At 45.8% G+C, this 20,797-nt stretch overlaps 1 protein-coding gene across 2 annotated transcripts in view; it reads right to left on the bottom strand.

Annotated features, from left to right (window-relative positions):
• The window catches only part of LOC135091897 (leucine-rich repeats and immunoglobulin-like domains protein 1), a 149,415-nt gene that overhangs the window by 115,610 nt on the left and 13,008 nt on the right, over nucleotides 1-20,797 (bottom strand). For both annotated transcript variants that reach the window (XM_063989989.1, XM_063989995.1), the window contains exon 3: nucleotides 5,446-5,524. The gene's annotated coding sequence lies outside the window, so the exon portion shown is untranslated. The remainder of the gene's footprint in view (nucleotides 1-5,445; nucleotides 5,525-20,797) is intronic.

Below are 20,797 nucleotides of genomic sequence, written 5' to 3'. Positions count from 1 at the left end.
AATCGGAAGAATAAGAGGAAGCGAAAATAAAGATGATGATGAGAAAGGGAGTAAGTGGCTTATTTATCTTCCTTTTAGACCGTCAGTCCTAAAATACTTAACATGCAGTGCTATTTACTCACCTCTTTCCTCAGTTCTTTAAGGAGAGAAGAAAGAGATCGGAAGAATAAGAAGAAAGGAAAAGAAGGATTACCTAATTGCTTATTACTTAACTACCATTCACTTCCCCGCCTCGTCTGAAGGAGTGTTGGAAGCTTGGCGACTGAAGTTTTCTCGTAAATCTCTCTGCTTTCCTGCCAATACTCATTCCTTGCTTTGCCAGGAAAGTTTTATTACCAAGCACAAGCAATTTTATGAAGTGTCCTATCTCTTCCTTCAGTACGGCAGCCTTTCCTCACCAGGTTACTTATACTTAACTCATCGGCTACCAGATGGCGTGTAGCTCTGATCTCGTGTTCTGAAACGTACTTGACTCTCATAGGAACTATTTTTTTCAAAGGTTGGAGATGATTGCTTGGGTTCTTAAGGGTGTTTTTCTTATTGTTGATGCAGAATCCTTGGTAACAACGAGAAATGATGAAAACCTTGAAAACCTACACGAATCTTCAGTAGAATATGTTAGAAGTACAGTAATCGTGATAAGACGCTGGAATGTTTGAGAATGTGGTTCGTGTGAACTGGTTTGTGTTGACTTGCTGATGATCGTGGCTCACTGTTTATCTTCTCATTCACAGTTGCATTCTTAAACGCTTCTGGCTTTCATAAATATCAGGATTTCATAAGTTTCTTTTTCCCTACCGATGACACAGAGTCTTTGCGACACGATCACTAGAATCCTAAAAGAAAAGAAAAGAAAAGAAAATAAAAAATAAAAAAATCTTTAAAAACCTGATAACTACCACTGAATTAAAAAAAATAATAATAATAATAAAAAAAGATAACACCAAAACATTCAGTACTGCAAAACATCCTTACATGTCACATATAACACCAGCCAGAACAGATAACCAAAGATGCTTTTTCCATCACTAGAATCACGAACACACCTTTGAAACCCCAATAACAATAACCACAGCTTCCTAAAAGTAAACATAAGGCATCGAAAAGTTTGAGAATACTTTTCTAAACACCCAATACTGCAGAAAGACATCTTTATCTCCCGCATACAACACCAAGCCAGAACAGACAACATTCCAGAATCCTTGCCAACCCACTAGAATCACGAACACACCTTTGAAAACCCAACAACTACCACCAGACCATCTAAACATAAATGAAAAACAACAGCATTGCACAAGACCATTCTTTGTATAACACACACTCGCGACAGAACTTTAAAAACCACTGAGAAGATGCACGAGCTGGCTAAAAATATAGACACCAACACTGCACAAGAACATTCCTTTTATAACACCCACACAAGACAGACAACCTTGAAAACCACTCGAGGTATCGCTGGACAGAACAGAAGCGTGAAAACACCTTTGAAAACCACAATAACAATAATTGCACCATCCTAAACTTAAACATAAAATACCAATATTGCACAAGAACATACTTTCTATAACACTTGTCCAACAAAACCACAAATAAAAAGCACTCAAGGCATCACTGGCCAGAACAACAAAGACCAGCAGCAGCAGCAGTGTCGCAGCAGCTGGCTTGACAAAACACAACGTGAACTGAGCAGCCACGCAACTCCGAGCTTCGCCTCACCTTCCGCCTCACAAACTACTCCCCGGTGTGACCCAGATTGTCTTCTCTCCACACGTCCCCCGCCACACCTGAAGACGGTTTCTCTCCTCCGCCAATATCCTGTGGGCGTCTCCTTCCTTCCCTCCCTCCCCGCATCTCTCACTTCCTCCCTCCTTCCTCAGACACCAAGTTTCTCTGCCACGTAAATTTGGAAGAATTGAGTTGTTAGAATCGATGGCTGAGGGGCCGAGACGAATACTGAGAGAGAGAGAGAGAGAGAGAGAGAGAGAGAGAGAGAGAGAGAGAGAGAGAGAGAGAGAGAGAGAGAGAGAGAGAGAGAGATTAGGTACTAGTAGGTCTCTGCAAAAGCAAGGAAGGCCTAAGGGTACTAATGGGTGCCTGGGGAGGAGATCTAGGTAGGACTGAGCATCGCAGCGGGAGCAGGTTAGCCTCACACAGGTGGCAGCGGGAGGAGGCTGGAGGTAGAGGAAGGCGGTGGGAGGTGGAAGCGGGGCCGTGAAGGGTGCGAGAGGTGTGGGGTTGGGCATACTAATGAGACGAGGGCTGAATATATCGGGCGAGGCATTCAGCTGTTGGTCTGGGTAAGTGTGGTGGTGGGCAGGGTACGGCGTGAGGGTTGAGAGAGAGAGAGAGAGAGAGAGAGAGAGAGAGAGAGAGAGAGAGAGAGAGAGAGAGAGAGAGAGAGAGAGAGAGAGAGAGAGAGAGAGAGAGAGAGAGAGAGAGAGAGAGAGAGAGAGAGAGAGAGAGAGAGAGAGAGAGAGAGTGTGTGTGTGTGTGTGTGTGTGTGTGTGTGTGTGTGTGTGTGTGTGTGTGTGTGTGTGTGTGTGTGTGTGTGTGTGTGTGTGTGTGTTCTGCTTCGTGACCGCCGCCAATCACTCTCCATTTTAGCGTGGACAACGTCATCGTCTGCTGTCACTGAAAACTTTATACTGTCACTCTTCCAACACGTTCCCCCCACCCCCCCTCCCCGCCACGCCATGCCACGGCCTCTCACAGTCCACTCAGGGCCACTCACAGCTATCAAACCACCACCTATCAAACGCCACTTTTCTAGCACTGCACCCACCGCCAAGCCAAACACTACATCCACCACCATTGACAAACACCACCAATGAACCTATTTCTATCCACCTAAAACCATTATTTACTACTAAACCAAACACTAAACTCCAACACTAAAACATCCACCAGATCTTCTCATCACCACTCATCACCACCACCACTCCCACTTAACACTGTCCAGGCGCCACACCACCCACACTAACACCACCACCACACTCTTTCTCTTTATATCCAATTCCACCTAACACTCTCCACTCTAACCACATTACGAACACCTCCACTGCCTCGCCCTACCCGCCAAGACTCAGTACCATAACCATGATGTAAGGGCCAATTCGCTCCTTGCCGACAAAGCTTGGGCAGGCCTTCTTTGTTTAAAGGCGCCATAAAAGAGTAACCCAAAGAGTCAATAGCATTAAAGTAATGGGCTGGCTGGGTGGATGGCTGGGTAGGGGGACTAAGTGTACCGCCCGCCATCTTTATGCTGCTCCTGCTCCTTCCGTTTTAAGTTTCCGAATACGACTCTGTTTTATGGCGTATCGCTTACAAAACACGGAGAAAACGAGGAAAAAAGGTGGTTTGGGTACTATGGAAGGTCCAGAGAGGGAGAGAGAGAGAGAGAGAGAGAGAGAGAGAGAGAGAGAGAGAGAGAGAGAGAGAGAGAGAGAGAGAGAGAGAGAGAGAGAGAGAGAGAATGGGGAAAGAGATACAAGACCAGGTGTGTTTCGTTCAGGTGAGAAATAATTACCTTCCTAGTCCAGGTGATTTGAGGCTCTGGGTGTCACCTTCTCTCGCCTCATCTTGGAGAGAGAGAGAGAGAGAGAGAGAGAGAGAGAGAGAGAGAGAGAGAGAGAGAGAGAGAGAGAGAGAGAGAGAGAGAGAGAGAGAGAGAGAGAGAGAGAGAGAGAGAGAGAGAGAGAGAGAGAGAGAGAGAGAGAGAGAGAGAGAGAGAGAGAGAGAGAGAGAGAGAGAGAGAGAGAGAGAGAGAGAGAGAGAGAGAGAGAGAGAGAGAGAGAGAGAGACGTTTCTCACAGCATGAATTATTCAAAGGTGCCTAACGTTCCAATTCCTTCAGACCTAATGCACACAACGAGACCGTGTGTGTGTGTGTGTGTGTGTGTGTGTGTGTGTGTGTGTGTGTGTGTGTGTGTGTGTGTGTGTGTGTGTGTGTGTGTGTGTGTGTGTGTGTGTGTGTGTGTGTCCGCTTACCTACGTACATAACGTGTGCACCAGTGACGTGTACAAATCGCAACGTGTACGATGCTAGTAAAAAATGCATATATGAAACATATGTGTGCGTCATTATTCTGTTCGTGATGGATGTGTGTGTCATCAATAATGCGTGTGTGTGTGTGTGTGTGTGTGTGTGTGTGTGTGTGTGTGTGTGTGTGTGTGTGTGTGTGTGTGTGTGTGTGTGTGTGTGTGTGTGTGTGATTCACCTACGGTCGTCTGCTGGTCACCCAGCCAGCCGTTCCCCTACGGAAAGAGCTCAGAGCTCATAGGGACCGATCTTCGGGTAGGACTGAGACCAATGACACACCACTCACCGGGACAGCGAGGTCACAACCCCTCGGGTTACATCCCATCCCGTACCTACTTGCTGCTAGGTGAACAGGGGCTACACATTGAGAGGCTTGCCCATTTGCCTCGCCGCGCCCGGGATTTGAAACCAGGCCTTCTTGGTTGTGAGCCGAGCGTGCTAACCACTATACTACGCGGTGTGTGTGTGTGTGTGTGTGTGTGTGTGTGTGTTTTTACATGATTACCGTCACTAGTGGTGGTCTACAAAATGAACAACATTTCCCGCAAATTTACACTGGGGAACATAATACGAGGTAATTTGGAGAGTTAACTTGTTTCCCTTCAGAACAATGCCATCTGTCACCCACGAGACCCATTAAATCCCCTGGTCCTCCACCATCTCACTATCATTACCTCCCTTCCTCTTCCACGTCACCACTACGCATAGCAAACTTCCTTCCCCATCACCGCTCCACTAATACTACCATTCTCTTCTCATTTTCCATCACCGCAAGAACCTCCCATCTCCCACCACCACTACAACTAGCAATAATTCCACCCCTCTTCCCCAACATCTCAGTCCTCCCACATACACATACGTCTTGCTAACTACATGCCTCCCTCCTTTCTACCACGGTTTCCTTGAGCCAGGCTTTTTACTCTCTTTCACCCCTGTTCTGTCCACTTTTACAGGGCTAGAGTCAACCAGAATTTCTAGTCATTCAAATATTTTAATGATAAACTCTGGAACTCCCTGCCTGATTCTGAATTTTTACTATGATTTTTATTTCATGGAGGTTTAATTTTGAATGATCTTTCACACTGTCCTCTTTAGGGAATGGAACCTTTAGTAGGCCTCTATTTTTTTTTCTTTTTTTTTTTTTACATTTTTGCTACCCTTGGCCACAGGTGTTCTGCCACTAAAGATGATAGCATTGAAAAATACTAATAAATTAATTCCGTTCTTATATTTCTGTCGTAACATATGTTTTGTGACCCTTCTTCTGCCTTCTTCTGCACATGATTCAATACACACACACACACACACACACACACACACACACACACACACACACACACACACACACACACACACACACGTATCTAAGTATGGCAGAGTATGCGGTGCGGTCATCAAAGGCTCACCGTTGGTTTGTAGTGTGGCAGCCTCCCTAACCCTCACCCGGGGACGAGGAGCTGCCCAGGTAACCTCTCTCTCCCTTACCTGAAAAGAAAAACATATAGTGTTGTTATGTTATATTGATTTGTTTTGTTATTATGATGTTCTATCGAGTGCAGTTTTGCATGTATATATATATACACACAAACACATAGTTTATTGACCACAATGGTTTACAGCATAGCAAAACATTAAAATATTTTTGTAATCCATAAAATAAACATACACTTTATCACCATAAAAGCCAAGTTGATTTACACACACACACACACACACACACACACACACACACACACACACACACACACACACACACACACACACACACACACACACACACACACACACACACACACACAAAGACACATAAAGAAGAGTTAATCGGTTTGCAGAGTATCATTTACCCACACACGCGTATCTGCCGGAGCCTACAGACTCATAATTACAAGCGACCTTTCATGAATCAACACCTGATAACGAGTGAAGTTTGGTCCAGACAACAGGTGATGACTAGCAAACTTTGTCTAATGAAAAGGTGATGATTAATTGCCGGCTAATTACTCGCCAGGTGTCGCCTCCTATGGAAGTGTAAACTTTTAATTAATCAGCTCCAGGTAAGTGAAGCAAAGCACTATGGTATACGCAGGTGTGCTCATTTGCTGGTGTGTCCTCTATTGTTAGTCAGGACAGGTACGGGAAAAGAGAGAGAGAGAGAGAGAGAGAGAGAGAGAGAGAGAGAGAGAGAGAGAGAGAGAGAGAGAGAGAGAGAGAGAGAGAGAGAGAGAGAGAGAGAGAGAGAGAGAGAGAGAGAGAGTATTGTGAAAAGAACTACCAAATTTTTTTCTTTCTTTCTGTACTTTGTAATGAGAGAAAGACGTTAAAGAAAAATACGAAACTTGACAGTACTTAGCACTCACCAGACCCTGTAGGTAATAATAAACCTATAGAGGCGAAGGACAAAGTGCCTTACCAAATAATTTCTTAAACAGAGATAGGCCAAAGAAACTCACAAGTACCAGCAACTGACCGTGAGTGAATAGAGTACCTTGCTAAATAACCCAAAGAAAGTCACAAGTACTACAATTTCACCGTGACTGAGTAAAATGCCTTGCTGAATCATTTCCCAGACAGCGAAACCTAATCCAAACAAACCCACCAACGAGTACACCATCTGAATGCCACTGAGTAAAGCCCCTCACTAAATCATTCCCAAGAGACAAACCAAAAAGAAAGTAACAAGTAGCACCACCAGCTGATCGTGACTGACCGAGACTGACCGTGACAACCAGCATCTCCAAATTACAAATACCCTCAGCCACGCCCCCCGATGACAGGTGGCAATAAGTAGTTCTCTCAAGCCACGGAGCGTCAGGTTACTCAGTCAGCTTGTCCGGCAAAGATCATTAAGCCTCACAACACTTCCAGGAACGCGACCACGGACTCCCTGACCAGGCCAGCAGCGGGGAGTGATACAGAAATAGACGATACAAAAGGTGTACAGAAGTGGTTCCGATCAGTTTACAGTGCGTTGTTGTTATATTGGTTCAAGACGAGGGAGGGAGAAGGAGGATGGGGGTGGAGGAGGAGGAGGAGGATGGAAAGGAAGAGGAGGATGGAAAAGGACAGGAGGATGGAAAGAAGGAGAAGGAGGAAAAGTTGGAGGAGGAAAAGGAGGAGGAGGAGGAGAAGCAGGAGGAGGAGGAGGAAGAGGAGGAGGAGGAGGAGGAGGAGGAGGAGGAGGAGGAGGAGGAGAACAACAACAACAACAACAAAAACAACAGGAACAACAACAACAACAACAATAAAAAAAAGAAAAAACAATAACAAGAACAAGAAGAACAAGAAGAAAGAGAAGAAAAGAACAACAACAAGAACAAAAGCGAAGTAGAAGAAGAAGAAGAAGAAGAAGAAGAAGAAGAAGAAGAAGAAGAAGAAGAAGAAGAAGAAGAAGAAGAAGATGAAGAAAAAGAAGAAGAAGGCAGGTCGTCTCCAGGTAGCGGACCGTTCACACCCTCAGGTATATTCCACGATTTTGATGTAATGTATAAATTCTGAGGGAGAGACACGCGGAGGTTGCAAAGATGAGCAAATGTAGCTGTGGGGGCGGCGGGGCGGTGAGTGACCAACCCAACAGCAGTGGGATGAGAGAAAGACAGAGAGAGAGAGAGAGAGAGAGAGAGAGAGAGAGAGAGAGAGAGAGAGAGAGAGAGAGAGAGAGAGAGAGAGAGAGAGAGAGAGAGAGAGAGAGAGAGAGAGAGAGAGAGAGAAATACACAAGTCAGACATTTCCAGCCTCTTATTGTAGCAAATTATGAAGAACCTCCCGCTACTCGTCTTGCCCCTTTACTAACACGCAAGTCTCTCTCTCTCTCTCTCTCTCTCTCTCTCTCTCTCTCTCTCTCTCTCTCTCTCTCTCTCTCTCTCTCTCTCTCTCTCTCTCTCTCTCTCTCTCTCCCCGAGGCAGCGTGAGGCAGGCAGGCGTGTGTGCCGGCCGCCGCTGCCGCTGCTGCCCCTCCATAATGCAGACACAGCCGTGAAAGGAGGTAATGCCCGGTCTTCCTGTCGAGAGAGCCAGAGAATGGAGCTCTTTATGCTGCCTTCTTGATGCTTCTGCACACTTTTACACTCCCACACCCGCGCGCACGCACAGCCACACACAGGCACGCACACACGCAAACACACGCACACAAAAAGAGGAAAATCTCTTAAAGTGAGAACGTACACACTCACAAGAAAGTCCTCAGAAATACGCACAAACACACACACACACACACACACACACACACACACACACACACACACACACACACACACACAAGTCTAGCAGTAATCATGTACAAGGTGCGTGGCTGGCTCAGTGAAGGGTGCAGAGGGAGGTGGAGGGGCCGTGGGGTGTTTGTGGTGTTTACTGCCTCAAAGCGGAGAATACATCAAAGACCACAGTGCTGACGGCCTCTCTGCTTTAACGGCGGTGGACACGGCGACAAAGTAACGGGCCTTGCCGGGACGAGTGACCGATGGCTCCCTCCCGACACATCAATACTGAATTACATGTACAGGGTATAAAGTATTGGCTGGTTGGTATGTAAGGCTTGCTATTTTATTAAACTCAAAAAATTCGTGTTTTTCTTCATGTTTCTCAAGTTTTGTTATGTGGTTGTATGTTGGTTTTATTTATTCCACGCGTCATTGTGAAGGGTTGTATGTTATGTTATGTTAAGCTGTGTTTGTTCAGTGTTCCCAGAAGTGTGGTTTGGTGGCGGTGGTGGTGAAAGTAGTGGTGGTCGCGGTGGTGGTGGTGGTGGTGGCTGTGGCGGTCAGAAAAAGTCCAAGGACAGCAACGTGCAGGTATGTTTAAGGGAGATACACAGACACAGACACAGACACACACACACACACACACACACACACACACACACACACACACACACAGCAGTAGGTATGTCAACGTGAACGAGTAAATTGCTGAAAAAAAAAAAAACAATGCTGTCGCTTTGAAGTATTACCAACTACGTCAGCATAAAGTAAACGAGACATACATTTGATACAGCTTTACTCCACGATGATGTTGTGTTCTCACCACCACCACCACCACCACCACCATGAACAACAACAACAACAACACCAACAACACTAATTTTCCAATCCTTATCCTCATTCTATCTTCCCCATCAACACCTGCCACCACCATCACCACTATTGCCTTCCCAACACCATTATCAACACCATTCTATAACCTCCATCACATCCCCTTCAAGATCTCCACCAATACTCGTACACCACCTCCTCTCCACCTCAGCCTCCAGTACCATCACCACCATCACTCCCATCACCCTTATCCACCACAATCACCAAAAACCATCACTATCATTACTTTCTATCACCATAATCAGGACACTCTATCACCACCACTTGATTCACCACCATTATTACCCTCTCCGCTAGCACCACCATTACCTAGGCCAACACCACCATTACCTTCCCTATCACCACCACCATCACCACCACGAACGATGCCCTAGGGAGAGGCGTGGCTGGTGTAGATTTTCCTTGCATTCCCATGAAAATATTACAAGTTTGTACAGAGAGAGAGAGAGAGAGAGAGAGAGAGAGAGAGAGAGAGAGAGAGAGAGAGAGAGAGAGAGAGAGAGAGAGAGAGAGAGAGAGAGAGAGAGAGAGAGAGAGAGAGAGAGAGAGAGAGAGAGAGAGAGAGAGAGAGAGAGAGAGAGAGATTGTTTATCTAATTACCTTTCCATATTGATCTTCCTCGCTGCCCCAGGAATGAGTGGCTCCCTTCCCACGCAGGTGTTCATGAAGGGAGTGCAAGGGAAGGGAGGGGAAAGGAAGGGAGTGCCAGGCAGACCCTCGTGACTTCATGATTGACAGTGGCTTAGTTTTGCAGTGATTACTAACATGAAACCTTGAAGACTTTACTAACCTAAATTACGCAACAGAAACAGTGGGATGTGTATAGTGAAGGGCACAATACCCCTGGCACTAGGGAACACAAAAGAATAGAAAGGAACATAAAGGAACCCAAAAGAACGCAAAGAACAAACACCAGTAGACCTGTTTGCCCTTACGAGGGATCCGGCGAGGCTTTTACACATTTGGTAAGAATAACAAGAGAACATTTAGGCCTAAGATTCCTCCCTACACTGATCCCTGACAAGTACTTCTCTCTCTCTTTCTCTCCCCACTTGGCGGAGCAGCGTTAGCCTAGACCCGCCACCTTTCGTTCTTCTTAACATATTTCTTCCTTTCACCCAAACCTGACTTCCTTGTTTTGTCATCCTTCACTTTACCTGTCTATCCTCTTCTAGTGTTAGTACTACAAGCATCAGCACCCACAGGCCAAACTGACAGCACTAACACAAGAATGAAGACCATACTAACTTACTTCTTCGTATCACTCAAACCAGACTTCCTTATTTAGTACCTCTTCCTTCATTCCACCTGTCTATTCCCTTCTCATATTTGCACTACTACTAGCCACATTTACAAAGCTAACATAAGAATGAAATCCCTGCTAACATACTTTTCCCTTTCACTCAAACCAAACTTCCTTCTTTCGTACCTCTTCCTTCGCTGCACTGGTCTGTTGCCTTTGTATTACCAGCAGCAACACCCACAGGTCACATTGGCAACGTTGTACTACGCTAACACAACACTGAAAGCCAGATACAGTATTTCTATGCTTCACCCTTCCCGTTTGTGTCCCTCTCGCACCCACACCACCGTCAGCCACACCCACAGGCCACAAATAAAACAAAACACAAGAATAAAAGCCACACAAAGCATTTTCATCTTCCTACAGTCACCCCACGTCACTTCACAACGTCTTTCCGTCTCCAGAATCAGACACACCCCAACCCACCTCACTCCCATCCAATGGCACCCCTGTCACCCCACCACAATCCCACCACCAGCACCACCACGGCCCGGGACACAAATGGAAAAATAATCAGTTTATAATTGTTATATACGATACGAAACGTTCTCCATCATGTGTAATTATACGTAGGTAAATTAGATCATTTGTATTACACGTCGGCGGGGCAGGAGTGACAGGGCAACAGCCAGAGCAGCCGCCGCCACGCTGTTTGATGTCTGGGGCCTTGACTTGCACGGGGAGGGAGGGAAGGGAGGGAAAGGAGGTAAGAAGGGAGGGAGGAGAGGGAGGCAGGTGTCTGGGTGGCTTGTCCCGGGTATACAAGGCTCAGGTGGTCCAGACAAGATCCCTAACATCCCGCCTCACTGTTATCATGATCATCACTCGTCATGATCCATAACCAACGTTGCTACCATCATCATCACTCACCATAATGTTTAACTATCCGGAGACATCTTTATTCTGTCTCACTATCATTATCATTACTCATTATAACCTAAATTACTGCCACCATGATATCCTGCCATCACCTCCACGCACCATAATGCATAAATATCCGGAAGTGTCATTATATTGTCTCACTCTTATCATCATCACTCAGTATTGTTCATAACTAACATCACTACCATCATGATAACAACTACTAGCCATCACCACTATTCACCACAACACAGCCACCATTACTACCACTAAAATACCTACAGCCATTCCTACTAGTCATCACAACCAGCACAATTCAAAACCACCATTACCACAGCAACCACAACTGACATCAACCAACAACAGTGACACTACAACAACAACCTCAACCACCAATATCACCATAAAAATAACTCTGCTCACCATCACCGTCACCACCACCACCACCACTACCACCACCACCACCACCACCACCACCATCGCAGGCTAATCTAAACCCGCCCAAAGCCGTCCCAAACCCACCATGTTCATGAATTATTAATGCCAATCAATTCTTTATAAACACACTCACTCTCTCTCTCCCTCTCTCTCTCTCTCCCTCGCTTTCCCTACTTCTTTCTCCTCCATCTCCTCCATCTCTCCCCTCCTCTCCCTCCCACCCTGTGATTACTGTAGATGAGGAAGGAAGAATTACTCCTTTCTTCTCTCTCTCCCTCCTGGTACACTCTCTCATCCCCACCACTCCCTCTCCTTATCTTTCAGCAAATATGAGAGTCTCTTATTTAGTATGTCATATATACACTTCGTTACTTGCCAAACTGGAGATGTAGTGCGTATGATATTAGATGAAGTACAGGGCAAACATTGGTTGTCTGCCTGCCTGCCTGCCTGCCATTCTGTCTTTCTATCCGCTCCTAACCTTCCCAGTGAAAGCTTTCGTGATGATGAAATTTTGCATGCCTGTCTGCATCGCCCCTGCAAGTGTCAGGTAATAATTGGATTCGTCTCAGCAACTCCTTCCTCAAGTTATGCGTTCGAACAAGATCAATTTAATTTTTTTTTCTTTGGCTATATAACTTTTTTTTTTTTTCATGTAAGAGAACCAGTGGCCAAGGCAACAAAAATTTAAATAGAAAAAGGCCCACTTAAAAGCCAGTCTCCAGAGCAATGCCAAATAGAATTATCAAACAGCGGAGGATAAGTGTCTTGAGACATTCCTCTTGAAAGAGTTCAAGGAGGAAATAGAGAAGCAAGTAGAGAGTTCCAGAGTTTACCAGAGAAAGGGATGAATGACTGAGAATATTGATCAACTCTTGAATCTAAGTGGCTGTTGTACAAAAATAAGTGTTTTAAACGTTGATTAAGTAAAAGGTTCCAAAAAATTATTGCTCCACTCCCAGTACATACACAAGACAAGGCAAACGTGGCCCCACTTAGGGTACGGTTACTGTGTATGCCATTTGCTGAGGGGATGATAGTGAGTTACCTGGGAGGTGAGAGGCAAGAACGATCATACATCTAATGCTGCTATCCATACCATACGTGGGTAGACGGTGAACAAGGCACTTCTACCTGATAAGCAACCCGCCACCCTCTACTCTCCCCAGAATATTGAGAAAATCGTCCTCATTGTGGCTGTCCCCTTACACCACTCCGCTTGACGCTCAGGAAAAGGGAGCAGTCTAGATAAGATCATGCTTAGGCCAGAAATAGCAAAGCATTTTTTTTTTTTTTTTCACTATAGGACGTCAAGTGCACGGTTTTTTTTTTTTTTTTAAGAAGAATAGAATAATTTTGTGTTTTAAGGCAAGAAAACTAATTGAGAACCTAGTACAAAACCATGTCTAAAAATCTGAAGGTGATTATGAGAAAAATTGTCAGGCAATGAAACAGAGCAAAATCAGTGCACCAGTTTTAATGAGCCAGTTTGTGTCACGATCCTGCGCAGGACTCGAGCGATTAGAGTTGATGCAGCAGCATAGCGGAGCAAGACTGCCTGCACTGCACACCTGCATTAACTCACCACTTTGGGGTTCGTATCCTCTCGTGACAGTGTGCTCTGCTTATTCCACGTGTGCACCAGCTGTGTTGCTCTTTTCTTCTGTCCTTTAAGTATACCGGCGTTAGAATAAGAAAAAAAATGTAAAAAAAATGCTATTCATGTTAATAATGAGGGACTTCTGTTTGGACGTCTGTAGTTTATCCAAAAGCTTTCTTGTTCATATTTTTTTCTTTTCTTTTATTCCTAAGTATATTAGACTTGTTATAATAAAAAAGAGAGAAAACGGTAAATCACGTTAAAAATCAGGAACTTGTGTGTGGACATCTGCAGTGTATTAAAGAGTTTTGCTGTCTCTATATTTTACAGTTTTCCTTCTACCTTGTGAGTGTTTCACAGATTTGCAACAGTAAAAAGACAAAACAAGAGAAAAAATAGCATATCACGTTAAGACATCAAAGAATCATGCGTTAGAGTCTGCAGTTTATCCAAAAAAGGTTAACTTTCTTCTGTTTTGTAAGTAAAGCAGACTTTCAACGGTAGGAAAAGAGCAAAACCTGCGTGTCACGTTTAAAAATCAAGGAATTCTGTGTCGGAGTCTGTAGTCTATTCGAAACATGCACTACCTATATTTTTCCTCTCCTCTCTCTTTAAACACATCGCACAAATAACAAAAAATAGAAAACTGCCCAACACGAAGAAAAAATATCAAAATGTTAGTTGTGAGCGCCTGCAGCCTTCCTGACTTGCCTCTCATCCCGCGCTGCTGAAGTGATGAATTGCATAAATCTATTTCAATATGACTCTCGTATTCCCGCCTTTTCATTCTTCCGTCATTTGCCTTTCCATCGCATTGCATGTCCTCGCTATATTCTCTCGCTTCGCTCAGGCACCAGATACTGTATATTCATGTTTTTTTTTCAGTTTTCATTTGATTTTATTCCCATTTTCTTCGTTTTCCGATATTTTTGTTGGTGCATTTGTTTGTTTGTGCTTGTTTGCTTCGCTCAGGTGTCAGATCCACGATTTTAGTTAATATACGAGTTTACGCTTTTTCTTTTATTGTTTTCTTTATAGTCTGCCTGCCTGTGTGTCTTTCCGTCCATTTGTCGGTCTAACTACCTGCTTGTTTAGCTGTCTGTTTTTCTTTGCCATTTTTTTTGTTAGGAAAACTTGTTATATTTAAGTAAACACATTTTGTCAATAAGCTACTATTACTATGTTTGTTACTGCTGTTTGTCTGTCTATTTGCCTGCCTGCCTCTCTCTCTCTCTCTCTCTCTCTCTCTCTCTCTCTCTCTCTCTCTCTCTCTCTCTCTCTCTCTCTCTCTCTCTCTCTCTCTCAGTAAGCACTCGTAGCACACATTCTGTTTGCCGCGTCACAAGCCCAACCAGCAACCCTACGTAGTCTTCGCGCGTGCAGTCCAGCGGCCCAGGTCACATGCTTGGGCGGGCAGCGTCAGGAGCACCCCGCCGACCAGGAAGTAGCGAGCGGCTGTCGTAAAGGGGACAGGTAAACGTGGAGGTGATAGATGAAATAAAAGCGTGATTATCAAGTGACGGAGATGGGAGATGTTAGTGAGATATAGGTGATAGTACTAATGGTGGCAGTGGTGTTGGTAGAGCAGTATTAGTGATAAACGCAGGTAAAGATTAAAGAACTGTCTAGTATTGGTGTTTGTTGTGGTATTAGTACCACTGGTGGTGATTTAGGATAAGTATTAGTAGTAAAAGCAGATAAAATTTAAGGAAAAAAATGGTCTTGTACTGGTAGAAGAGGAATGTTATTGGTGAAGGTAGGTAAAAAAATTATTTGTCACGTATTGGTGCTTGTCGTGGTGTTGGTGATGGTGGTAGAAGAGAAGTACTAGAGGCAAAGTTAGGTAAGAATTAAAGAAAAATATCGGTTTAGCGTTAGCAGAAGAGGGATGTTAGTGAAAGAGACATGGAAAAACGAAGATAAAAAAACTTTGCTCAAATATTGTTTATCGTGGTGCTAGTGGTAGTGACGATAAAAGAGAAGCATTAGAGGCGAATCAGGTAAGAATCAGAAAAAAAACACTCGTATAGCAATGGCAGAAGAGGAATGTTAGTGAAGGAGACATAAAAAGAACTTGCTCAAATATTAATGTTTATCGCGGTGCTAGTGGTAGTGACGCTAAAAGCGAAGCATTAGCTGCGCACGCAAGTTAAAACAAAACACAAAAACCTGCCTTAGAGTTAGTGCTACTGATGGCGGTTCTTGCTGTTGATCGCAAGCAAGAAACAAAAAAAAGATGGAGTGTTATAACAGATCCATGTTGCGTACGAACGGAGCATACAAAGAGAATACGAGTGGAGGAGTGGTGGAGGCAATGGAAGTGAAGGTGCGGGGTGGCGACTGTATATAACAAAGGGAGGCAAGGAAGGGTGGCAGGTTAGAAGGCGGCGGCGGTGGTGGAGGTGGAGGTGGTGGTAGTGGTGGTAGTGGCGGTGGTGGTGGTAGAGGTAGAGGTGGTGGGGTGTAAGATACTCGCGGTCGATACTCATGACTGGACGCTCCTTGCCATCAGCGTTACTACCTGAACGAGGAGGAACGAGGTACGGACGCGGGGGAAGGGAAGGGGACGCATGGATGGAGGGTAGATACTGAAGGGAGTGAAGGGAGTGGAGAGCGAAAGAGGAGGGAGAGGGGGCAGGGAAAGCAACACAAAGACTAACAACTCAAGTCATAAAATGAAACGCAGGAAAAGTACATTAGGTTGAATAACGAAAAAATTACAGCACACGAAGATAAGTAATTATAGGATTGTGAAAAGTAAGAATAATAGTAATTCCCTGCACGCACGCGCATGTATACACACACACACACACACACACACACACACACACACACACACACACACACACACACACACACACACAGACAGACACACAGACACGCAGCAGGTTAGCTAGCTCTTCCTCGGGAACTTGTATAAATAAATGGCCTGTAACCTGAAAACTTTGCCCTGCCACCACGCCCAACCTTCCCTCCCCAACCTTCCCTCTTACCCCTCCTTGCCCCGTCCCGTCCCGCCCCTCATTGCCTCTCCCCGTCTTGCACTCCAACAGGGGCCCGAAGGAGGAGCTGCAGGTGGCGGTCGTCCCTGCCAGCGAGGGAGGGAGTACAGGTAGAACAGGACTTGAGCGGAATATGGCGTGACTTTATATCGTCATGCTACTGAAGGGAAGTCTCTCTGTCTCTGTCGTTTCTCTCTCTCTCTCTCTCTCTCTCTCTCTCTCTCTCTCTCTCTCTCTCTCTCTCTCTCTCTCTCTCTCTCTCTCTCTCTCTCTCTCTCTCTCTCTCTCTGTGTGTGTGTGTGTGTGTGTGTGTGTGTGTGTGTGTGTGTGTGTGTGTGTGTGTGTGTGTGTGTGTGTGTGTGTTTTATGTGTGAGTGTTTGTGTGGAGAGAGAGAGAGAGAGAGAGAGAGAGAGAGAGAGAGAGAGAGAGAGAGAGAGAGAGAGAGAGAGAGAGAGAGAGAGAGAGAGAGAGAGAGAGAGAGAGAGAGTTTACAGCTCCCAACAACTAGATGACAAAGAAATACCACACCATTCACGAAAACGAAAATAAAAAAAAGATGAATACATGAATCATTTACTCAGATCCAGCATTTTTCGAATAGAAAAATATAAATAGAATAACAAAAATGCATATCTCCGTTGCCACGCCTTTTCCTTCGCAGCAAAACCACTTGGAGAGAAAAAAAAATGTTTGAAGAGATAGGTCGTGAAAAAGACCAGCATAGATTGTGAGGTATGATGGAGAAAGAGAGAAAGAGAGAGAGAGAGAGAGAGAGAGAGAGAGAGAGAGAGAGAGAGAGAGAGAGAGAGAGAGAGAGAGAGAGAGAGAGAGAGAGAGAGAGAGAGAGAGAGAGAGAGAGAGAGAGAGGCACATACATGCACACAAACCAACCAACCACCAAATAACCAGAGAAAGAGAAACAGAGAGATAAAAAGAACTGATTACCTTTATTCTATACAAGAGAGTGAATGTAAAGTGAGGCGAAGGGGAAGAGAGGGAGAGAGGGAAGAGGAGAAGGCGTCACCGTGGTTTTCAAGAGGAGGCTGGATAAGTAGAAGACCCCGCCGGCTGTCCTCATTACTAGGGTAGCAATATGTTCGTCACGTAGCCTCTGACTATCTTAATTAAGGCCCATCTCACCTCCCCCTTACCTAGCCTGGTTACCTGAGGGGGAAGGAAGGAACGAAAGCTGCTGGGGGGAGTGGAGCAAGAAAAAAGGATATTAAGGTAACAGGAAATGAGAGAGAGAGAGAGAGAGAGAGAGAGAGAGAGAGAGAGAGAGAGAGAGAGAGAGAGAGAGAGAGAGAGAGAGAGAGAGAGAGAGAGAGTCGTGTAATGAGCAGGAGACACAGGTAGGAGGAGAGAGGGAGGTAGGTAGACAGAGATGGAAAGAAGGGAGGGAAGGAGGGAGGGAGGGAGGATGGAGGGAGGGAGGGAGGGAGAGAGAGAGAGAGAGAGAGAGAGAGAGAGAGAGAGAGAGAGAGAGAGAGAGAGAGAGAGAAGGAGAGAGTATTATCCAGTTTCCTTCACCTTCTCTTGTTTCTCCAATTATCGACGTTTCTCTTCTCACGCGATCCAATACTCTCACCTCCTAGATGGTGCTAACTCTCTCTCTCTCTCTCTCTCTCTCTCTCTCTCTCTCTCTCTCTCTCTCTCTCTCTCTCTCTCTCTCTCTCTCTCTCTCTCTCTCGTCCTCTTACGTATCCTAGCGTGACGTCACCTGTGCGTCATGAGAGGGCCAATACCTGAGTAAATGAACCTTGACTGGATCACTGCCTAGACTTTTCCGCCCTCAGGTTCTCATAGAGTGTGTCTGTGTCTTTGCCTAAGTGTGTGTGTGTGTGTGTGTGTGTGTGTCTGTGTGTGTGTGTGTGTGTGTCTAGTCCACCCCACCTCTCTCTCTCTCTCTCTCTCTCTCTCTCTCTCTCTCTCTCTCTCTCTCTCTCTCTCTCTCTCTCTCTCTCTCTCTCTCTCTCTCTCTCTCTCTCTCTCTCTCTCACTTTTCCATGGGTCAGGTGTTTTCATGTCCTCGTTACCGACGTACGGCATAAATTTTTGGCGCTAATTTCGTGCTCCTGTTTTCATAATCTTGTAAAATGTTTTGTCCATCGTTAGCGGTAGTGAACCAGGTCTTCCATCGCAGGAAAATACAGGTGGCAGCAGGCAGGGAAGCGAGGTGTTGTTTCCCCTTTAGTGGCGAGGGTTATGCGCCTCCGCCGCCCCCCTAAGACGTTCCTGTAACACGACGCCTGCCATTATGCATGAAGAACAAAGCGCTTATCATTGCAAAATCGCAGGACGGGGAGAGTATGAGCACTAGCGGTGGATGAATGCTTATAAATGGCGATGAAGCGAATTTATTACAAGACGAAAGCAAGTGAGAAGCTATTGCAGCTCTGTAAGGACGTGTATCATGGCAAAATCGCAAGACGTAAATACTATGAGCGAATGGACGTATGTAAACGGCGGTAAAGAGAATTTCCAAAAGGAGAACAAAGTGAAAATAAATGATAAGCCTTCGCAGCCGTGTAGGGACGTGTAGGGCAGGTGTGGCAGTGAGGGGCCTACGTAGGGGAAGGCGGCGAGTCGATGGACCTTGAAAAATTTATACCAACTACGTCAGTTAGTACTTCCTGCCGATATAAACTGTAATCCTTCGTGGAGGGCAATACGTCTTACAGGAAGCCTACCTGTGTGTGAGAGAGAGAGAGAGAGAGAGAGAGAGAGAGAGAGAGAGAGAGAGAGAGAGAGAGAGAGAGAGAGAGAGAGAGAGAGAGAGAGAGAGAGAGAGAGAGAGAGAGAGAGAGAGAGAGAGAGAGAGAGAGAGAGAGAGAGAGAGAGAGAGAGAGAGAGAGAGAGAGAGAGAGAGAGCGTGCACACACACACACACACACACACACACACACACACACACACACACACACACACACACACACACACACACACACACACACACACACACACACACACACACACACACAAGAACCTGTTAGCTGAAGGAAAAAGCAAATTGTGTGACATGGCTGAAGAAACAAAGGAGTGGACGCCGCAGGTGGTGGCGGTCACTACGAGCGACGAGGGAGGGGCGTGACTCAAGGGGGTATGAGTGTGAGGAAGTGTGAGGGAGTGAGGGGAGGGCGAGGAGTGCATGGTGGATGGGAGTGAAGGGAGCAGGGAAGGGGAGGCAGAGTGTGGCGTCACAGCTGGTAGCTTTCTTTAGAAACCCATTCACGTTTATTGATTGACCTGCTGCCGGCCAGGTGTGGTCCGCCCCGCCCTACCTGTCCCACCTCTACAAACACTCCAAACACGTCGCTCTCACGATTTGTGGAGAAGTGCCTTGTTGTGCCTCGTAATGACGGCACGATGGCACGGGGATCTACGGCACGGCACGGCACGGCACGCCACGGTACATTCCACGCTGTTACGGGCTTTATAATTACAGTGTTATGTTGATGGCGCACCGGATCGTGCCTGCAATTACTTCCATCGGCGTTGCAATAACTGCCTGTGTATTTACTTTGAGCAGGTGAGAGCAGGTGAGGCCAGCTCGGGTGACCGGAGTCATGACGCGTTCTGCCGCTGTGGGCTTGAGGCTTGTGCCGAGTGTGGCAAGTGGCACATCCTCTGCTGTGACCGCCGCCACCACCACTGCCACCACCGCAGCCACCACCACCACAACCACCACCACCACCGCCACCACCACCACCGCCATCACCACCACTACCACCACCACCGCCACCACCCCCACCAAAATTAACAAGAGCAACAGCAACACACTCCTTGTTGACCACCATCACCACTACCTGTCATCCTTACCATCTCTGCCACCACCATCGCCAACAGAACACCCAACAAGAATAACAACAACAACATCATCCTTTACTGACCACCACCACCGCTAACATACATATTCATTATCACCACCACCACTACCACCACCACCACCAATAGTAGCAGTAGTAGTAGTAGTAGTAGTAGTAGTAGTAGTAGTAGTAGTAGTAGTAGTAGTAGTAGTAGTAGTAGTAGTAGTAGTAGTAGTAGTAGTAGTAGTAGTAGTAGTAGTAGTAGTAGTAGTAGTAGTAGTAGTAGTAGTAATATACTTATCATCACAACCATTACTACTACCACTACTATCAGCAGTATCACCACACTTCTTAGTAAACCCCACCACCATCACCACCACCACCACATTCCCTACCCTCACCACAAGCACCACTGTTAACCTCCACATCCCACACCCTGCATAAGCCACACTCATGGTCACAAGCCAAGTAACCTTCTGCACTTATTTCCATTGCATTCATTCCCTCGATCTGAAGTCCCATGATATGCTGAGAAACTCCTTAAAAAACATTGAAACTGAGAGATTTTCATGATAGGAAATACGGCTCTAACTAAAGGAAAATCGCAAAAAAAAAAACAGAGAGGAGAAGGTGACTCACTTATTTCATTTCCTTCTCACG

This window comes from Scylla paramamosain, chromosome 3 (assembly GCF_035594125.1).
Source record: "Scylla paramamosain isolate STU-SP2022 chromosome 3, ASM3559412v1, whole genome shotgun sequence".
NCBI classification, from domain to species: Eukaryota; Metazoa; Arthropoda; class Malacostraca; order Decapoda; family Portunidae; genus Scylla; species Scylla paramamosain.
Note: the sequence above shows the minus strand (reverse complement) of the source record. Positions and strands in the feature narration are given on the sequence as shown.